General features: G+C 52.3%; 1 protein-coding gene and 1 long non-coding RNA gene across 5 annotated transcripts in view; one reads left to right on the plus strand and one right to left on the minus strand.

Annotated features, from left to right (window-relative positions):
• The window catches only part of NOS1 (nitric oxide synthase 1), a 182366-nt gene that overhangs the window by 101208 nt on the left and 62754 nt on the right, over positions 1-18404 (minus strand). Inside the window, exon 1 of one of the 4 annotated variants that reach the window (XM_078435747.2) lies at positions 9564-9674. The exons of 2 other annotated variants lie outside the window; for them this stretch is intronic. The gene's annotated coding sequence lies outside the window, so the exon portion shown is untranslated. Of the gene's footprint in view, positions 1-9159; positions 9382-9563; positions 9675-18404 lie in introns of those variants that run through there. One more of the 4 variants, XM_078435746.2, reaches the window with a different exon arrangement.
• The window catches only part of LOC144613964 (uncharacterized), a 35335-nt gene continuing 29457 nt past the window's right edge, over positions 12527-18404 (plus strand). The window contains exons 1-2 of the long non-coding RNA XR_013551465.2: positions 12527-12617; positions 14646-14818. This is a non-coding gene — a long non-coding RNA (uncharacterized LOC144613964). The remainder of the gene's footprint in view (positions 12618-14645; positions 14819-18404) is intronic.

An 18404-nucleotide genomic window follows, 5' to 3' on the forward strand; every position in this document is an offset into this window, starting at 1 on the left:
TTTGGCCAAGAAGTTCCTTCATGTTTGATCTACAGCTCTTCAAAGGTCAACAACAAAATTTCAGGGTCCCTGGGACGCCACCACTAGAATGCCTTGCTTCGAAGGCATCTAAGAACTCCTGCTTCACAACATGAGTACCTGGCAGGTACGTCATACCTGGCCAATGCTCCAGCTATGTGCTCAGAGCATCATGGAGTAGACATCCAACTGGTTGCTTGTTGACTGAACACCAAGCCTATTTCTGCAGCCTCTCCAATAAGCCTTACCTCCTCAGAAGACCGCATGCTTTATTTACCCAAGATGCTACCCTACAATTTGCTGCTTAAGTCATGATGCCTTGAAATGGATTGGACTTTATAATGCCCACTCCCCATTTCCTCAAAGTACCTTGGGATGTATTTTGGTGCTTGCAATGAAAGTAAATGCCGGATCCATTTTGAGAATTTCATGGGGATCCTACAGAAAACTGGAGACACTCCAGCTCATCCCAGATGAGGGAAGCATGTTTCTGCCCGAAGATGCCGAGTTGGGGTTGGCTTTCTTCCTGATAATCAACAAGGTCTTCCTCTTTTCCCTGTCTATGCAGGGACGGTCGTTCTCTATCCTTTGGCCCCAGATCTATTCTCCGTCCTTCTCCTAACTTATCTGGGCCCCGGGAGGAGGCTGACCTCTATGGATATCAACAGGATCCTTGTCCTCTGGCTTCTGATTGGGTTTGGCCAATGGGAGAAAAGGGAGATGGGGAGGAGGGAGAGGGGGATCCATGCCATCTCAGTGCTGTGGTCTGGAGAGGTCTATATTTCTCTCTGAGCACAGCTTCTTCTGAGAGCTCCCCACACCCCATTCCATGGCCCGAAGGTTTCGGTAACGTGCTCCCTCCCCCTGCTCCATTGGGCCTGGGGTGGTCATCACTGGCCCAGTTGCTGGTCCTTGAATGCTTCACTCTCCCTTGCTGGCATCTTAAATTGCATTCTTAAATAATACTTTCGTTACATTATCTTGGAATCAAAGTATCACAGCTACAGGTGTCTTCTGTTTCCTGGTTGGACCCTGGCTGAGAAACCTTGACCAGGGTCTAGGGATGAGGAGTACTAGAAGCAACCGCAATGGTCAAGGGTGTAGCATGTCTACACTGGATTACCTTAATGGTGATCCTCGTCCTTACGAATAAATGCACGGAACACCCAATAGGCACTGAGCATTTAACGGTCCCAATAACCCAGTGAGGTGGAATCATCCCCATGCTTACAGAAGAGGAAAACGAGGTTTAGAGAGAGATTCAATAACCTGCCCAAGGTTACAGGATGAGAAAGTGGCAGTGGCTGGATTCGAATCTGGCTTGGATGGGCTCCAGAATCCTGCCTCCTGCCATCACCTCATATCCAGAGGGGTCTCATACATTTAGAAGCCAATGTCAGGGCAAGTCAGACCCCTGTGCCTGGGAGAAGAGCCTGCTGTCTCCAAGAAGGATGTCAAATCCTCAATTTTGGATCACCTTTTGGAGCTGAAACGCACTCAAACCACACCCGGGCTATCAAGCCTCGCAGTGGAAAAGGCAACTTGGGAAGATATTCCAGAGACGAACCTCCACCTTGTTTCTGAATTCCTCAAGAGGCCCAGAACCTGTTTTGCTGCTGACAGAGAGAAGTGTCTGCTCACTGCTCAATGCCCCTGATGTAATGAGCGCCTCAGAAGAGGGCTCGATTGGGATGCTAAACAGCCGTAAATGACATTGTCACCAGCCTTCATAAAGCACAGTGACTCATAGCCCTAATTAAAATGCTGGGGGGAAAATGTAAAGAAAGGCTGCCATGAAAAACAGTGACATTCTGCTAAACTGCAGGATTATTTCTTCCAGGAAAAGCGGTGCTTGTGAGCGTGTGTATATGTGTGTGCATGTGTGCGTACGCGTGTGTGTGTGTGTGGGGGGCAGAGACGAGAAGCCGAATGTTATTCTTGTAAGAAACTTGGGAAAATTCAACACAGAGGAAAGCCTAAAGCTATTCTTGCCACCCCACTTCTCATTATGAAATATTTAAACACAGAGAATTGAAAAGAATAGTACAATAGCAATTATGAACCTCTAACCAGATTGGACGACTCACCATTTGCTATATTTGCCCTGCTTGTACCTGTCTGTCCATCTGTCCATCTACCCACCTACCCATCCATCTATCAGCTCTCGCTGACTTCATCTATCTACCTACCCTATTATCTTCGGTCTGCATCTATCTTTCCCGACCCATCTGAAAATAAGTTGCAAATGTCATGAAGCTTCAGCCCCTAACTCTTAAGCACACATATCTTAAAGACAGTGTCTCACAAGGTGCACAGTGCTGTTATAACACCTAAGAAAATTATCTGTACTTGCAAAAGGTCCCCAAATATTCAGTTAAGGTCACATTTTAAACAATGGCAACTGAAGTATTAAATCTAATCCCTACCACTCAGGGGACAGAAGCCAATCGCAACATGGAAACAGGCTGTCAAGTGGTTCCTGAGCAGGCAGACTGTTGGCTTCATGGGGGCTGGTTCTCGTCATCAGAGTCTCAAGATCAAGTGCACAAAGCACAATGCTTGACTTAGACACCCGTTTGGAACCAGACAAAAAAAAAACAAAAAACCTCCAAGTCTAATTATACCATACTGTTTTTTAAAAAGAGCCCCTCCTCAAGACAGAATCTCCACATGATTTCATCCCGTGTAATCACCCATCTTGAACACAAAATGTGCCTTTCAATGACTTCTTGTTATTTCTGAAATGCAAATCCCCCCCCACAAAAGCCCAAGAAGCCATCATTAGGCAGGAGAGATGGAAAGAAATGTGTAATTTCGGAAGGCAAGCCTTGAAGGAGGTACCCCCAAGAAATCCTGTGCATTGAAGACAGCAGTTAAGGAAATATTTACCTACACGTAGGAGTTTTGCATGCTTGTTAAAAAAAATAATCAAAACCAATAAAAAAATCAACCCCAAACATCCATCCTGGCTCATTATTTTATGCCCTGCCTGGCGAGAAATAAAAGGATTTTATTTCAGCGACTACAGTGATACTCGGAAAGAAATGACAGATGAAGGTTTTTCCAGCTAAGACTTATCTTAATGAACTAGCACATAGATGTTATTGACTATTTTCATTACCTGCATTCTGGTTACATGAACGTAATTGTTTTCATTTTCCTTATTGGATATTGAACAGTCACAGCTAAGAGACTGCCTCAAAATCCAAAGGAAAAAAAAAAAAAGAAACATGCCCAAAATATGTCAGTTATTATCAGGTGATATTTTGATTTATCCCCCTAGGTTACATTTTTAGGCTTACAATTCCTGGGATGAAATACAGCACAATGAAATCCACACGGCTGTTTTAATGACCCAAGGCGATGGACTGCCCACATCATGTGCCCCATTGCATTCTAGTTATGGGCAAGTTGGTCGCTTTCTTGGACACCCGAGCCCCTTGAGGGTAGGGAGAACTTCTTCTGTTTCTTTACGCCCCAGCCTCTCCTGCGGGGTTCTGTCACAGAGCTGGGAGCTTGGGGCTCGTTTGCTAGATGAAGAAACGGCTGCCCAGACTCTTGTTCATGACAAGAAATCCTTTAACTCAGAAGCACTGACTGGTCATCCACAGCATCTGAAGTTGCCATGTGCCCTTCTTCATTTCAACCTGGAAACAGGTTCCAGAAAGGCCCACCATTTAAATCCCCATAGTAATGATGTAGCTGTCAAGTTTTGAATAAGGAGGGCATTCCAGAGTATTATTTAACACCGGTGGGCCAAGTTTCCCAGCAGAAGCCGAGACACTTTTTGGGATACCCTTGATAATCTGTGGAATTTCTTTTAGGTGCCTTTAGTCAAGATGCCTAAAGCAGCTTGAGTGGCCAAAAAACAAACAAACAAACAAACAAACAAACAAACAAAGAAGACCTGTGTTTTCTGGGAACCCCAACTGACAAGAGGTGATCTTATGATGGTCGGGGGCAGAACATCACAAATCAGAGGTGAGGAAAGAGAAAACGTTGCCTGGGCTGGAAATGAGAACTTCACCCCTGCCAAGGGCCCCTGTGTTTCCAGTGCTAACAGACCAGGCTTCCTTCAGGAACTGTCAGCAGAAATCACGAATGCCACTGACAGACGAGAATTGGGCAAATGTTGGTCTCCGGCGAGCCCCAGAACGTTAAAGTGGAAAAGGTCTTTGAGGGGTTGTAAATGGAAAATGTCTTCAAGGGCCACGCAAGTGACATAAACAATATTTAATGGTGGGGTTTCTGACCTAAAGGTACAAAGAAAAGAAAACTAAACCAGACCAGACCAAAATGCAAAGCCCGTACCAGGCAGCCAGAACATTCCTGCAGGTTTCCGAATGGCATTGCCCTTGAATGCTAAACATCATTTCACAGATGAGAAAATCGGCGCTGAGCGAGAACAGGCATGGTCCACAACAGAGGGCTAACTAAAGGGGTCTCTCTTGGTTTCATGTCTTTGCTTTGTTCTGATCACTAACACGGGCCTGAAGCTGTTTCCCGTTCCAGACTTCCACATATACTATCTCACTGAATCTTCCTAACAGCTCCATGCGGTAGCCATAACCCCCATTTTATGGATGACATACCTGAGGTTCAGAGAGGTTAACTCACTCACCCCGAGTCACAGAATCCACAAGTGCTAGGACCTGGTGTCAGGTGCCTCCCCAGATGACATCCCTTCTCGATGTTCCGTGTGGTCTCTGCCTTTCAACCTGGCTGCACTTGACCCAGTTTGGCACCGGAGACCCTGTCACTGACAGGATGCTACGAATCAGTAAGGCCGATGCTGCCTCCTCTGAGCAGTCCTACGTGGATACCCCCAGTCGTCCATCCGGGATGACTGCTGCAACATTTCACTGCAGCCTCTTCCGCAGAACCGTCACACGTGCCACAAGGCTTGTTTGGAGCCCACTGCCCGACCAGACCACAGGCTTCGTCGGAGAAGGGCTCACCCCACCTTAATCTGAGCATCTGCCCTTGGGGTCCGGCACCGAGCCTGCCATTTAGCACTCATCATTACACATTTGACAAATGTGCTGACGTCTGCCGCAGAGCCACAGATAACTGCTACTCATCTTCGGCCGATCGTCACGAAACACGCCTATGCCAAGACCCGTGTCTGCTGCACCCTGTTAGCTACACTTTTATGGGGGACTTAGGGACCTTTTCTGCTGATCGATCATTTTTATTTAACAGATTCAAGTAGACTCAATCTTCCAGCATCGCTGGGTGCTGTTCATAGGCCTGTGAGTGATATAAACCTGCAGGACTTGGAAAGGTTGGGTCGGGGGCTGACGCGGCTGTTGAAGAGCTCAAACCAATGGTTTTGGTGAAATCAATGGTAGTTAGACAGGGTTTATCAGCACCTGTGATTACTCGGCTCCTAAAGTTTTACCCAATAGATCACTTTTAAATGAAATCCTCTCTGCAAGGACAGATGGGTTCACCAATGGAGCTAATGCCCAACATGACACAGGGTCATAGGGCTGATGCACCACAAGGTCAGACTGGAAGGAATCCTGATCAGTCTCTCCTGAACAATCTGACAACAACTGGGAGAGAGAGAGAGAGAGAGAGAGAGCGCTACAGAGAGAGAGAGAGACGTAATGAAATTCCTTTAAGTTCGGAAACTATGGGGCTTCTCTATCCTGGAGTAAACATGATGCTATCAGATTGAGCACTGGCAAAGAGTCAAGACACAGAGGTTTGTCAATACAGTGCTGTGTGACCTCTGGCAAGTCACATACCTTTTCTGAGTTTCGTTTCCCCCTCTGGAAGATGAGGTGGTGGACAAGAGCTGAGGGGATTAGAATCTGCTGCAGAAGTCATGTTAAAAACACAGAAACTTCAGGTCTCCCTCGGAAACGCTGACTCGTTAGACCTGGGCGTCAGAATCTGGCATCTGTGCTTTTGGGTTCTGATGGCGACAGTCTACTGGGCTGCTGTTCAGAAGCTGCTGGATTAGTGAGGTCTAAATGCTATCATGTATGAGGAGGATAAAAACGGTCATGTCTACAGTCATTGTGGCCACTGTGTTGTTAAACACACAACCCACAATGACCTGTAATGGGAAGTGTGCCCCCTTGTTCAAACGGGCCAGGTGAAAACTGGTCCTAAAATGCCAAATTCAACTTCTGCGCATTCCAGTTTCTAATTAGGAAAAGCCCCGGTTCTAATGGGCACACACTGTTGCCAATGGCTCTCAACCACGTTCTAAAGTTTACCAAGGCACGCGCAGACCCACAGAACCAGAATGACGGGCAATATACTGAGTCTTGTCATAAGACACCCCAAAACATACAGCCAAGAAGGCACCACAGCCAGATCTGTGCATTCTCACAATACCCTGGTGAACTGACCCCCCAAGTCTTCCCATGTCCTAGGAAACTGGCACCCCACCAGTAGGAAAGTTTGGGGACAGTTGTCCAGTTGGTACCTTGGACAGCGTCTTGGGCCTCAGAGGTAGAGGCCCTCAGGAAGAAAAGCACCCCGCTTCACCACTCCTAGACTCTCACCCTTTCCTGCAAGGTCCTTCTCTGTGGATGACAGCCTCCTAGACGGCTTGCGTTGGCCATCTGGGGAAAATAAAGAAGGGACAGGAAAAGCATAGGGCAGACCGGTCTGGAAACCACAGCCACACTACTGGCCCCAAAGAGTGCAACAGAAGACTTCCTCTGGAATCACCACTCTTGGCATAAACCTATTGTTTCCAGAACACCTTTCACATACATTATGAAGAAAATCTACAACACAACCTTGTGGGAGTTACGCTCTCATTTTGCAGATAATGAAACTGAATCTCAGAGAGGTTAAGTGGCTTGGTCTCAAGCAAAGATCTTCACCAGATCTCTCTACTATGCTGATAGCTCTTTCTCTACATGGTCAGGGACTTTGGGGAAATTACAATTTCTGGAGACACAGTCGTGCCCCTGACCACTGGGGTAGTCTCTTGCTGAGCAGATGTATCAGGAAATGAGGCTGTGGGTGCAAAGGCAGGAGCATGGACTTGTTAGACCACTTAGGTGTCCAGACGTGGGTGCCCCCCTCCCGCAAATTAAAGAGCTAAAACCTGAGACTAAATTCTCCAGCTGTGGTACTTAACCACCTAGGCGACTGTGGGCAGGTTGCTGGGTTTAATCTGCCTCAGCTTTTGCATCTGCAAAATGGGATTCAGATCACTGCACTGGTAACCTGGGGGAGTTCGGGGGAGTATTCTGGGGTATTCCAGGGATACCTTATTATGTGACCTCCCCTTGGCGATGGCACAAAGCCGTGCACTCTTTCAGGGGTTCTGGAAATTGGATTCTTCGTAAGGACTGGGGTGGTGGTAGTGAAAGTGGTGGCGTAGAATGTCTCCCTTAGGATTCTTGCCAAGGCTTCTCAGATCTGTCTGCTGAGGTGCCTGGGGGCAGAGAAGAATTGACACCACCCCTGCCAGCTGGGGCACAAAGGCCCCTTGCCGGTTTCAAGTTCAAAATAACAATGGGGAAAATCAGCGCTTCCCTGAGTCTGAACCGACAGCATTTGCCCCAACCCCAATTAGAGAAAGGGGTAGAAGAGAGGGAGAAGGTTTTTCTCCTTCCTCAGGGGGGCTGGCTTGAGGGGTTAGTTCCTTTTTCCTCTCTGTCAAGGTCGTGGGCCACCGGAGGCCAGACCATGTGCCCTGGGCAGGCTCACCAGCACCACATCTATGCTCAGGGACCCCCTTGGGGGTGCTCCATCACTGGCCACTTGTAGATTCTTCTGGGGTCTGTGTGCACGGTTTGAACTAAACTATGGAATTAGAATGGGATCTCATCTGCCAGGAAGAACCCTATGCATCTTTTCCTGGACTACTCGGGTTCCACTAGAGGTAAGTGCCTCCGACCCCAGCCTGGGGGCCTTGAGGGGTGGATCTGTAGGTCCTACTGGCAGGAAACACCTGACCCTGAGTCTCCCGGATCTGGCCCAGGGGCGTTATAATAATAAACTATCAGAAACACTGAGCACTTTATTCACATTCAAAATTTTTTAACGTCCTCACCACAGCCCCACGAGAAAGGAATCGTTTTTCCCATTTTACAGACAAGAGAACTGAGGCCATACACCCGGTAGAAGGTAAATCTAGGATTGGAGCCCAGGGGTGTCCCTCTACGCCTTGTCAGCGCGCACCTCTTCCCTCCGGGTGCCCACCGCAGGCAGCACGGTCTCCAGCCCGCAGAGAGCCCGGGGCGCTCCGGCCGCAGTGCCGCCCCCCACCCCGGGATGGAGGCGAGGGTCTCAGGGTTTCTAGGGCGCAATCCAGAGAGCCCTGTCGGGACCCTCGGACCCAAGGGACCTTCGGGTGGTCCTGGAAGCTGGATCTCACGGGGACCCTGCCCTGACCCTTGATCACCTGGAAGCAAAGCCGTTGCTCGCAGTGCACTGCCCGGTCCCAAATCCCAACCGCGGAGCGCGCCCCTCGTCCGTCCGGGGGACGCGCGCGCCGGGAGCCCCAGAGCCTCTTTTCCAGCGAGAGGCACAACTTTCCTAGGTTCTGGGAGCCGGCGCTCTTACACCCCAATCCCGCCCGGACTGGAGAAGTAAGAGGTGCAGGCGGCCCCGCCATGACCGCGGGCGCGCGACGAGGATCCTCGCAAAGTTGGAAGCCAGGCAGGAGGGACGTTTCCCGAGAGCGGAGCCCTCCCAGCCTCCGGGCCCCCGCCGGAGGAGGCCAGCGATGCAGAGTCCGCCATTACCGCGGGCGCGCAGGTGCCATACCTCCGGAGGGCCGGGCGCGCAGGAAAGCTTAAAGTTGAGGCCGGGCAGGTGCAGCGATCCGCGGGGAGCGGCGTCCCCCAGCCGCGGGCTGCCCGCCGGGGACAGCGAGCGGTGCCAAGGGGTCCGCCATTACCGCGGGCGCGCAGCTCGCAGCCGAGCGCGCCGCTCGAGAGGGACGCGGGTCCCTGCAAAGTTGGAGCGCGGCGGGCGCGTCGACCCCCGGCCCGGGGCCCCCGGCCTGGGGCCGCCCGCTGGGAGGAGAAAACAGGGTCGCCCGAACCAAGTTGGGACGCGCGGCAAACCCCGCGCCTCCCGTGGCACTCCCGGGGCTGGCGCCGGGGCGGGGAGCCCTAGGGCACCGGGAGGGGACGCGGGACGGCTGGGCCGAGAACTCACCTGCCGCCGAGCCGGGCAGCGCCGAGGCTGCCTCTTCGCGCTGCGCGCCCGCCCGCCCGCCCGCCCGGCCGCGGGTCCGCTTGCCTGCCCTTCTCCTCCTCCTCTTCCTCCTCCTCCTTCTCCACCTCCTCCTCCCGGGCGCCCGCGGCCGCCGCGCTCGCGGTTCCGAATCCTCCCGGTCCGCCGCCCCGCGCGGCTGGAGGGCGCCAGTGGCACCCACTCACCTCCCGATGGGAGCCGCGCGCGTCCCTCCCCCTTCCCCTCCGCTTTGTGCCTCTCTGATCCCTCCCCGCCCCCTCTCGCCGAGCCCCCACCCCTCCCGAGTCCCCTCCCCTCCCTCCGCCCCAGCGAACCCAAGTTCGGGACGGAGGCTGCGGGCTTCCCCGCGTGCGCCCCTGGCTCACCCTGGCCGCCCGGCTGCCGCTCGCCGCCTGGCCGCCCCTCGGAGGAGCCGCCGCGCTAAGTGGCTCCTCGCCCAGCGGCTGGAAACGCGGCATAAATATGTAGGGACTGAGCCGTGAGCTCAGCGAGGGTCGTGAGGGGGAATTTATTTCTTAATGTCCCTCCTTTATCCTATCATCGCTGAAACGAATTAGCGGTGACGTCCAACCCGGCTGGTTTATGGGTGTGGGGCGGGAGACGTCGCAACCCTCATTAAAAGAGCCGCTCTGGGCTCCAAAGCATACATCTTTTATATAACCTAATTTCCATTTTTTCCCCCTATCAGGAAACACACACACACACACACACACACACACACACACACCACGACGATTTCTGGGAGCCTGGAGGGGGCTGAATGCAGTGGCCACAGGGCAGCTCTCGGGGGTAGACAAGGCCCCATGGGAGGCGGGGATGGTTCTTTCGGTCTCTGCATCAGTGTTGGATAGGATTCCTTAACGGGACAGTGGGCCCCGCGGTTCCCCCACGCGGGGCGTGGCCGGAAGCCCCCAGGAGCCCGCAGGAGGTCGCAGCTTGGGTTCCGGCCCTGGCTCTTGGGTGGGCAGACTGGGACAGAAGCAGCCAGTTCTGGAAACGTTGCCTTGTTCTGGTCTTCTCCGGAGCAGCACTTAGGCCTGGCAGCTGGGGAGGGGCCTGGCTCACCTGTGGCCCAGTGGGCCTGCAGGTGGGGAGAGGGCCGGGGCTGGGCTGTGGGAGGAGAAGATGGAGATCCAAGCTTTCCTCCCTTTCTTAGGGGCTCTAACATATGGGTAACCATATAAACCCGTCTCAAAAGCTGTCTTTTCCTGGGCAGATTGCAAAGGATTTTGCATTTCACTGTTACTGCTGCTCACACACTCTTGGGGAAACAGCAAATCAAGGAAAGAGAGGAGACTTCACACACACACACACACACACACACACACACACACACACACACCACCTGGCTCCAGGTGGCTTGATCTGACTTCCCCCACCAGCCTTGCTGAGAGAAACAAGCCTCTTCAGGTTCTGAGTTCTGCAGAGATGAGGCAAAGAAGAACTCCCCCCCCCCCCCACCCCTTGTCACTAAGAAATGCTTTTCAGATCCTCTTGCATATGACGCTCCGGAGAGGGGGGTGTGACTTTGGGGCCAGAAAGAGAGGTATGGGGGGTGGGGGGTGAGGAGGGGAAGAAGGAATAAGGAGTAAGCTGGCGGGTACACGGAGCTGTTTGCTTCGTCCTGGAAAGAAGATGCCAGAAATTCCCTCTGGGCCCCAGGGCTCTGCTGCCACTTCCTGACTGTGCCACATGGGCCAAGTTCCAGAGCCTCGGTTTCCCCAGTGGTGAAATGGGCCTGAGGTCGTCGGGAACATGTGTACGATGAGATGATGCTGGTGAAGCTCTTGGCAAAAATGCCTGGCATATAGTAAATGCTCAGTAAACAGTAGCCAGAAAAGATAGTAACAATGCCGAGACTAATAGTGACATAAACATTGGATGGGGCACCCCGGGGACGTGGGGCCGCAGCTGAGTCCTTCCAGCTTCCCCGGCCTGAACCATTTCAAAGTTGAGCACAGGCTCTCAGTGGTGTCAGACTCAGAATGCTGCTCCCCTCAATTACCATGGCAACTGGGGAAAATCAGGAAGCCAGGGGAAGGGAAGCCACTTTTCCGCTGGGCTGGCCGTTCACCTGCTCAAAGCAGCTACCTCGCCTGTGTGCGGGGTTGGGCCCAGAATAGGCCTAAGGCGGGGCACCTCCTCTCCTGGAGAACCAGTTGTCCCGATCTGGGGAGAGGGGTGGCTGGTGGGGAAGGGGCAGCCACGAGATGGTGGGGTCAGGGCCCAGGCTGAGCTATGTCTGCAAAAGGCAGAGGTGGCCTGGGTTTGGGGAGAGGGAGACAGAAACCCTGCTCCTTCAGGTCTGTCCTCCCCGCCAGGCGTCCTGGTGCAATTGACAGCAAAGTCCCCCGAATGTGGCTCTCTAGACAGAGGTGTGGGGAGACGGGGCCTTGGAGCCCAGGGTAGGAGCTTGTCATCCTGAGGGGTCCTGCGTGTGGGTATGAGAGCAAAAGAGAAAGAAAGAGAAAGAGGAGAGAGAGATGAGAGAGAGAGAGAGAGAGAGAGGGGCGGAGTTTAGGCAGAGACTCCCCTTCCTTTACTGTGTTTATTGCCATCGGCTTAGGGGATTCGGACAATATAGTCCTCAGAGTAGAAAGAATAATGGCTGTCAGTGTGAACCAAGCATTTTATAGGTAGATCTCATGGACTCATCATAAAAATTAAGAGATGATTCCTTTTCTTAGTCCCATCGTACATTTGGGGAGGGGGGGGGAGAAGCAGAGGTTCCGAGAGGCACAGAGGCTTGCTCCAGGTCACCCAGTTCATTGGTGGAAAAGCAACTATGAGAACTCAGGTCCTGCTGATCCCGAAGTGGGGCCCTCCCTGCCTGCCTCCCCTGCCCCCGCCACCTCGTGGAGAAAGAGAGTGACTAAGTCAGAGACCTTCTTTCGGGATGGCGGGGGAGTGTCTGGCATGGGGGGTCTCCCCCTCGCTTGTGCTGGGCATGGACCCCGGAGGGCTTCAGCAACTGGCGCTGGGACCAGAGACTCACAGCCATGTGGCCGTCCCGGAACTATGTGGAGCGGCGGTCCCCGAAAGCTGCTCATGCGTGGTGCCCCCTGATGTCTCTTCCTCTCTGAGGCTGCTTGGGCATTCACTCTAAGCTGATTCCAACAGGACCCCCGTGGTGTTTAAAACGGGGCGGGGGGTGGGGGATGTCGGTAAAGCCACCCTTCTCCCCAACTGCTGTAGGAGTCAAGCAGCTATGACACACCCAGGGGTCAGCTCAGAGCAAGCTCTCCATAAATGGTCACCATGAGAACAATTATTCTTGGAGCTTCTCTGGGGCCCACACCCTCAATCCCCGTGTGGATGGTGGGTGTGTAAAAGGCCTCTGCCGGCCGAAAGGAGGCTGCCCCCTGTCCCCCCTCTCTGCCACCCTGGGCCAGAACCAGTCCCCACCCAGCAGCTTAGAGGTGAGCCCAGGGGAGCACAGTGCTCCAGCGGGACCAAGGGGAGGAGGGGGAAGGAGGAGGTTGGCTGATGTGGCTGCCACTGAGGGGGTAATACATTATCCAGGGCTAATGAAAACATAATTATCTTCTTTTGGCTGCAGAGAGGGGCTAATTTAATAGGCCGCGATCGAAAGGCATCTGTTGAATTCACCCAGCAGCGAAAACACTTGAAGGGCTTGGGTGGGGGTGGGGAGAGCGGCAGAGCGCGGCTGGTCAGTGGCAGGCCGGGCAGCAGCTGCATGTGGGTGGCAGCCCCCCCGGGGGAGGGGAGGGGGGTGGGAAGCAGCACGGGGCGGGGGTGCAGCAGCTGGGGAGGTGTCCTATGCACAGACCGACTGGGACTGCTTTCTCACTGCGTGATCTTGGGCCAGTCCTCTGCTTCTCTGAGCCTCGGCCTCCTCATCTGTAAAGTGGGGTCAATCCTGCCTCCCTCCCATTGACTGGGAAGACTAGATGAGGAATATGAGAGGGGTTCTGGCACATTCTAAGTAAGTGTTTAACAAAAACTTCCCCCTTCTGCTTCTTTGCTGAGCCACTTCTACTTAGCCTTCGGGATTCAGCATAAACACCCCCTCTTCCGGGAAGGCTCCTGCTCTGGGCTCCCCTAATGCCCTGCGCTTACCTTTTCTTGAGGAAACCCACTTTAGGATATTTGCTGGGTTCCTGCTGGGCTGCTAAGAGCCCCACAAGGGTAGCAAGGGTCTGTCTCATCTGTCACTCAAAGTCAGTGCTTCTCAAAGCATGTTCCCTGGGCCAGAGGCCTCAGCATCCCCTTAGAACTTAGTTACCAGTTCCTGGGCCCTGCCCCACACCTGCTGAAGCAGACACCGAGGTGGGGGCCCAGCGAGCTGTGTTTCATGCAGGTTCTCCAGGGGAGGCCGGTCCATGCTCAAGTTGGAAAGCTTCTGCTCCAAACAGAAACCAAATTGATGTTTGTTGAATCAATGACTGAAGAGCTTCCTGGGGTCCTGCCATGAAATGGCAATAGCTCCCTAATTAGCCACCAACTGTATACCAAAGGCTGTGCCCCTCCCAGCCACTCCCTGTCCCCCACCACCCCTCCATTCGCCAGCAATGCCCCTTGGTTGGCCTCTCTGTCCTGAGGTGGAGACCCACAGGGACTATTGAAAGACCCGGGGGCGCCTCCTCTGTGTCCTCTCTCTGCTCCCACTGCACACAGATGCCCCTTCCCTTAAGTTGTCCTCCCCCCCCCGGAAGAGAATTAGACCCTGTCCCTGGGTGCCTGGCTTGGGAAGTCACTTAGATATGCTTATGAAGGATCATGCCTGTGGGTCAGTCTTGCACAGAGTGGGAGGGGCAGCCCGCGGAAGGGCCCTAGAGATGGCTGTCCCCAGCCGTGGCATTTTACACAGGGGGAGGCCAAAGTCCAGGGAGGTTTGGTGATTGATCCAAGAGCAACAGCCTGTTAGTGGCCTATAAGATCCTTGTCCTGGCTCCCAGCTCGAGATGCTGGTTCTGGTGCCCCTAAGAGGGGTGGGTCACCTTAGTGGCACTAGGGCATCTGTGGGAGGGCAGGCCAGCAGGGCCAGGGAGCAGGGAAAGAGGTTGTTTGAGGGCCTGGAACTCCTGCGAGGGGTGGGGGTGCCACAGTCCCCAGGACGGCTACTGACTGGTCAAACACCCCTGGTAGACATTCATTCATAGGACTCCTGCAGAGAAGAAAGAGGGAGGAGCCCTTTAAGGCTTAAAGAGGCTGCCTGGGCCTAGGAAACACTAGATTTGAAGCTGGAACATCTGGCCTCCAGACTTGGTTCTGTCACTAATGGGCTGTGGGCGCTTGGACAAACCCCTTGGAATCTCTCAGTCTCAGAAGAGTGATCTGAACCAGAAGATCGTTCCTGGAAGTATACACAAAATCAAGCCCAAGTGCGCTTTTCTGGGGTAGAGGGTTTTCAGTATTGAGTAGCTTTTTTAAAAGAGTCTAAAACCTTGGAAAGATCAGGAGAAACTGAACCAATGGTCTTTCAGGTGCTTTAATGGGCAAAATGGAGGCAACTTCTTGCCCGGGGAAACCCCGCCCCGGCAAGTTTGCAGCTGCCCTTTGCTCTACGCAGCCTTTTCGGCAGAGGCAGTTCCCCGGATGACCGACAGATGGCGCTAAACCTTCACTATAGCCTTCCTGTTTTCCTGAGACTCTTCAGGTACGTTCTGCTCCTGTTCACTCAGCTTTGGGGACCTCCGGGCCTGGGCCCCCTTTACGCTGAGCTGACCTGAATGGCTGACCTGGCTGCCATTCAGTCTTGCAGTGTCTGTCCATAGTGGAGACACCAAAAAGGATGTGAAGGTGGGGGCATTAGAGTGTGGGCGTCTTGAGCACCCCAGAGAATGAACTGAAAACTCAAAAGGAGCCTTATTTAGTCCTTTTGTTCTCCCCTGCACCCCCAATACAGGACCCCCTCTTGTACTCCCCCGTCTCAACCCGAGGTGCCATATCTCAGGCTCCTCCAAACCCTGGAGTGTTTGATAGCCTGTCACACGGGGGTGTGAATGGGAATCAAAGTATTTGCATTTTGAAGGCAAAGACCTGGGGAAGCCAGTGCCTCCAGGGAACAGATGAGGTGGGCTGGCCCTGAGACATCAGGGAGCGGTAGGACCTGTGGCTAACTGGAGTGCAGGGTCCACCTAAAGGCATTCACATTCAAAGTCAGCCATCGGTGTAAGAATTCTGACCAAGGGAATGGATTTCAGCACCTGGCGGTGTCGATGTTTGAGTGCAAGGCAGGTCTTAATCAGAACATAAAGCAGTGGTCCCAGGGGCATCCGGGTGACTCAGTCAATGAAGCATGCAACTCTACGTGTCGGCTCAAGTCATGATCTCACGGTTTGTGAGTTCAAGCCCCACATCGGGCTCCGTGCTGACAGCATGGGACCTGTATGGACTTCCCTCTCTCCCTCTCTCTCTGCCCCTCCCCTGCTTGCATGCTCTCTCTCTCAAAATAAAGAAACAAACTTTAAAAAAAAAAAAAGGAACATAAAGCAGTGGTCCTTAAACTGCCAGGTGCATGAGAATTACCTGAGAAGACCACCAGTTCCTGGACCGCGCCTCCATAGATATCGGATCTGTAGGTCTTGGAGGGGGGAGAAGAGGATTCAAGAGGCTAAATTTTTAGCCAACTCCTCAGGGGAAACTGAGGCAGGCAGTCTTCTGGTCCCAGGTTGGCCATTCCATGCCAGCGAGGCCACCCCAGTGACCTGGGCTGGATCCTCAACCTCCACTTGCAAATACTTGGAGTTCAGTGACACAGCTTCTCAGCAGCAATGCCGGCTCCCTCCCCCCATCAGAGCAGCCATCTAGCAATTCTGTTCCTCCCCCCCTCCCCCATACCAGAGACATGCATAGAAAAGATGACACACTTGGACTTATTTCTAAGAGTTAGGAAACTTCTGAGACCAATCCCTGGGGGAGGGTAATGGGGAGGTGGTAGAGACAGGAGCAGATGGAAATGCCAGCTCAGTGTTCTGGAAACTACCAACCTGGGGCCAACGTGTTTGACTTCTCATCTGACTCTGTCCTCCATTCACAGTGCGACACTTGGGCAAGGCCCCTCCCCTCTCTGGGTCTCAGTTTTCCCATCTATAAAATTAAGGGGGTAGGACTGGAGCATAGCTTTCTTCTCTGTTCTAGGACTCCCTTGGGTCCTGCAGCAGTGTCTTGTGTAGGTGGAGGAAGAAGGGCGGGGAAGGGTACCCTGAACCCCGTTATCTCCCCCTCCATTCTGAGCTGGTCTGTTCTTTGTGAATCTGAGAGACCAGGTTTCATTCGAAAAACAAACTTGAGAACGACTGGTGTGGGAACTCTCATGGCGTCTTCTAGTGTCCATTTAATCATCCACTGTCTCCTCTTTTTTGGTGGGCTACGTACCAGGCACTGTGCCAGGGGCTGGGGCAACCAAAACCCCCAGGCAGGATTCCTGGCTCCTGAAGGACTTTGTACAATGAGGAAGTCAGACAAGTTCACAGTCCAGCCTGCTAGCCTGCCATGGTTTGCGGTCTACGCCGCCCTGAACCCCAGAAAGCGATTCTGCTGGCCTTACCCTGTCTTTTAAAGCCTTAATGAGAGAACCCACTTTCTTCCTCTCAGCCTGACAGCCTAGAGCTCCATTAGCTTCATATATTTTGGCATTTGATTGATTTAATCTGACACTCAAGCAAACTGTCTTATACTCTAATTGTGTGGAAGAGGGGAGTGTGCAAGGATATGGTGTGATTTAAAAGCTTTGGAGTTAGTCCTGGGATTTGCCACTTCCTAGCTCTGTGACCTTAGGCAAGTTAATTACCCTTTCCGTACCTCAGCTTTCTCATCTGTCAAAATGGGGGTGATGACAGTCCCTACCTCCCAGAATTGTGCTGATTAACTGAGATAATGCATGTGAAGCCCTTTGCATGGTCTTTGGCACATAGAACATGCTCAGACAGTGAGAGCTCCTTCTCCTATTATTATTATTATTATTATTGTTATTGTTATTATTAATATGTAGGGGGTTCTTGTCTCTGTTTCGAGATTAGAAGATCTCTGAGAAGTATGAGCCATGCCTGAATCCATTTGTATGGACTTCAATATGCCTCGCAGTTTGCTAGTACATCCCAGGCACTCAAAAACTGAATTCTCTTGCATGGAAGAATCAGGACAGTTTCTCTGCAAAAGTGGTCCTCAATCGGCAGCTCTGGGGGTGGGGTCTGGCAATCTGAGTCTCAACAAACCTGCAGTGATCCTGACACATTTTTAAGTTTGAGAATTACTTTTCTACACCAATGATTTCCAAACTTGTTTTAGCTGTGGTAATACATATATTTTAAATTTCCAAATGGAATTGTAGGCAGAAGCCAATATATAAAATAAGTGAAGGAGGAATTCCTGAGAAATCACTGGGGAGGAGGCAAGATCCCTGACTACCGTATCCTCCTCCAAGGAAGCCCTGAAGTGCTTATGCCTGCTAGGAATAAAGCTTAAAAAGCATCACAATTTTTAATCCTCATGCCCATCTATCCACCCACTTACCCACCCACCCATCCTCATCCATCCATCCATCCATCTATCCATCCAACTGTCCATCCATCCATCTATCCATCCATCCATCCACCAATCCATCTACCCATCTATCTACCCATCCATCCATTCATCCATCCATCCATCCATCCATCCATCCACCAATCCATCCACCCATCCATCTACCCATCCATTCATCCATCCATCCATCCATCCATCCACTGATCCATCCATCCATCCATCCATCCTCCAATCCATCCATCCATCCATCCATCCATCCATCCATCCATTCATCCATCCATCTATCCATCTATATTTGTTGGGAGACCACCTATCTTATTCATTTCTGCAAGTCTTGCCAGAAGAGGCACTGATTGCCTTTTTTCCAGACTCTCTTTTCAAGATGTTTGTATAACAGTTTTGAAAAATGGAAATAGTATCTCCCTTCAGAGCAAAAGGCAGGCATGCCTACTGTCCTGTATAATAAAGATACTGACTCCCAGGGTGCCTGGGTGGCTCAGTCAGTTGAGCTTCTGACTTTGGCAAAGGTCATGATCTCATGGTTCATGGGTTTGAGCCCCATGTCAGGCTCTGTGCTGACAGCTCAGAGCCTGGAACCTGCTTCCGATTCTATGTCTCCCTCTGTCTCTGACCCTCCTCCCTCAAAAATAAACATTAAAAAATAAAAAAAAAAAAGACACTGACTCCCTCAAGAGCAAAGGGCAGGTTTGCTTACTCCA

This window comes from Panthera onca, chromosome D3 (assembly GCF_046562875.1).
Source record: "Panthera onca isolate mPanOnc1 chromosome D3, mPanOnc1 haplotype 2, whole genome shotgun sequence".
Lineage (NCBI taxonomy): Eukaryota > Metazoa > Chordata > Mammalia > Carnivora > Felidae > Panthera > Panthera onca.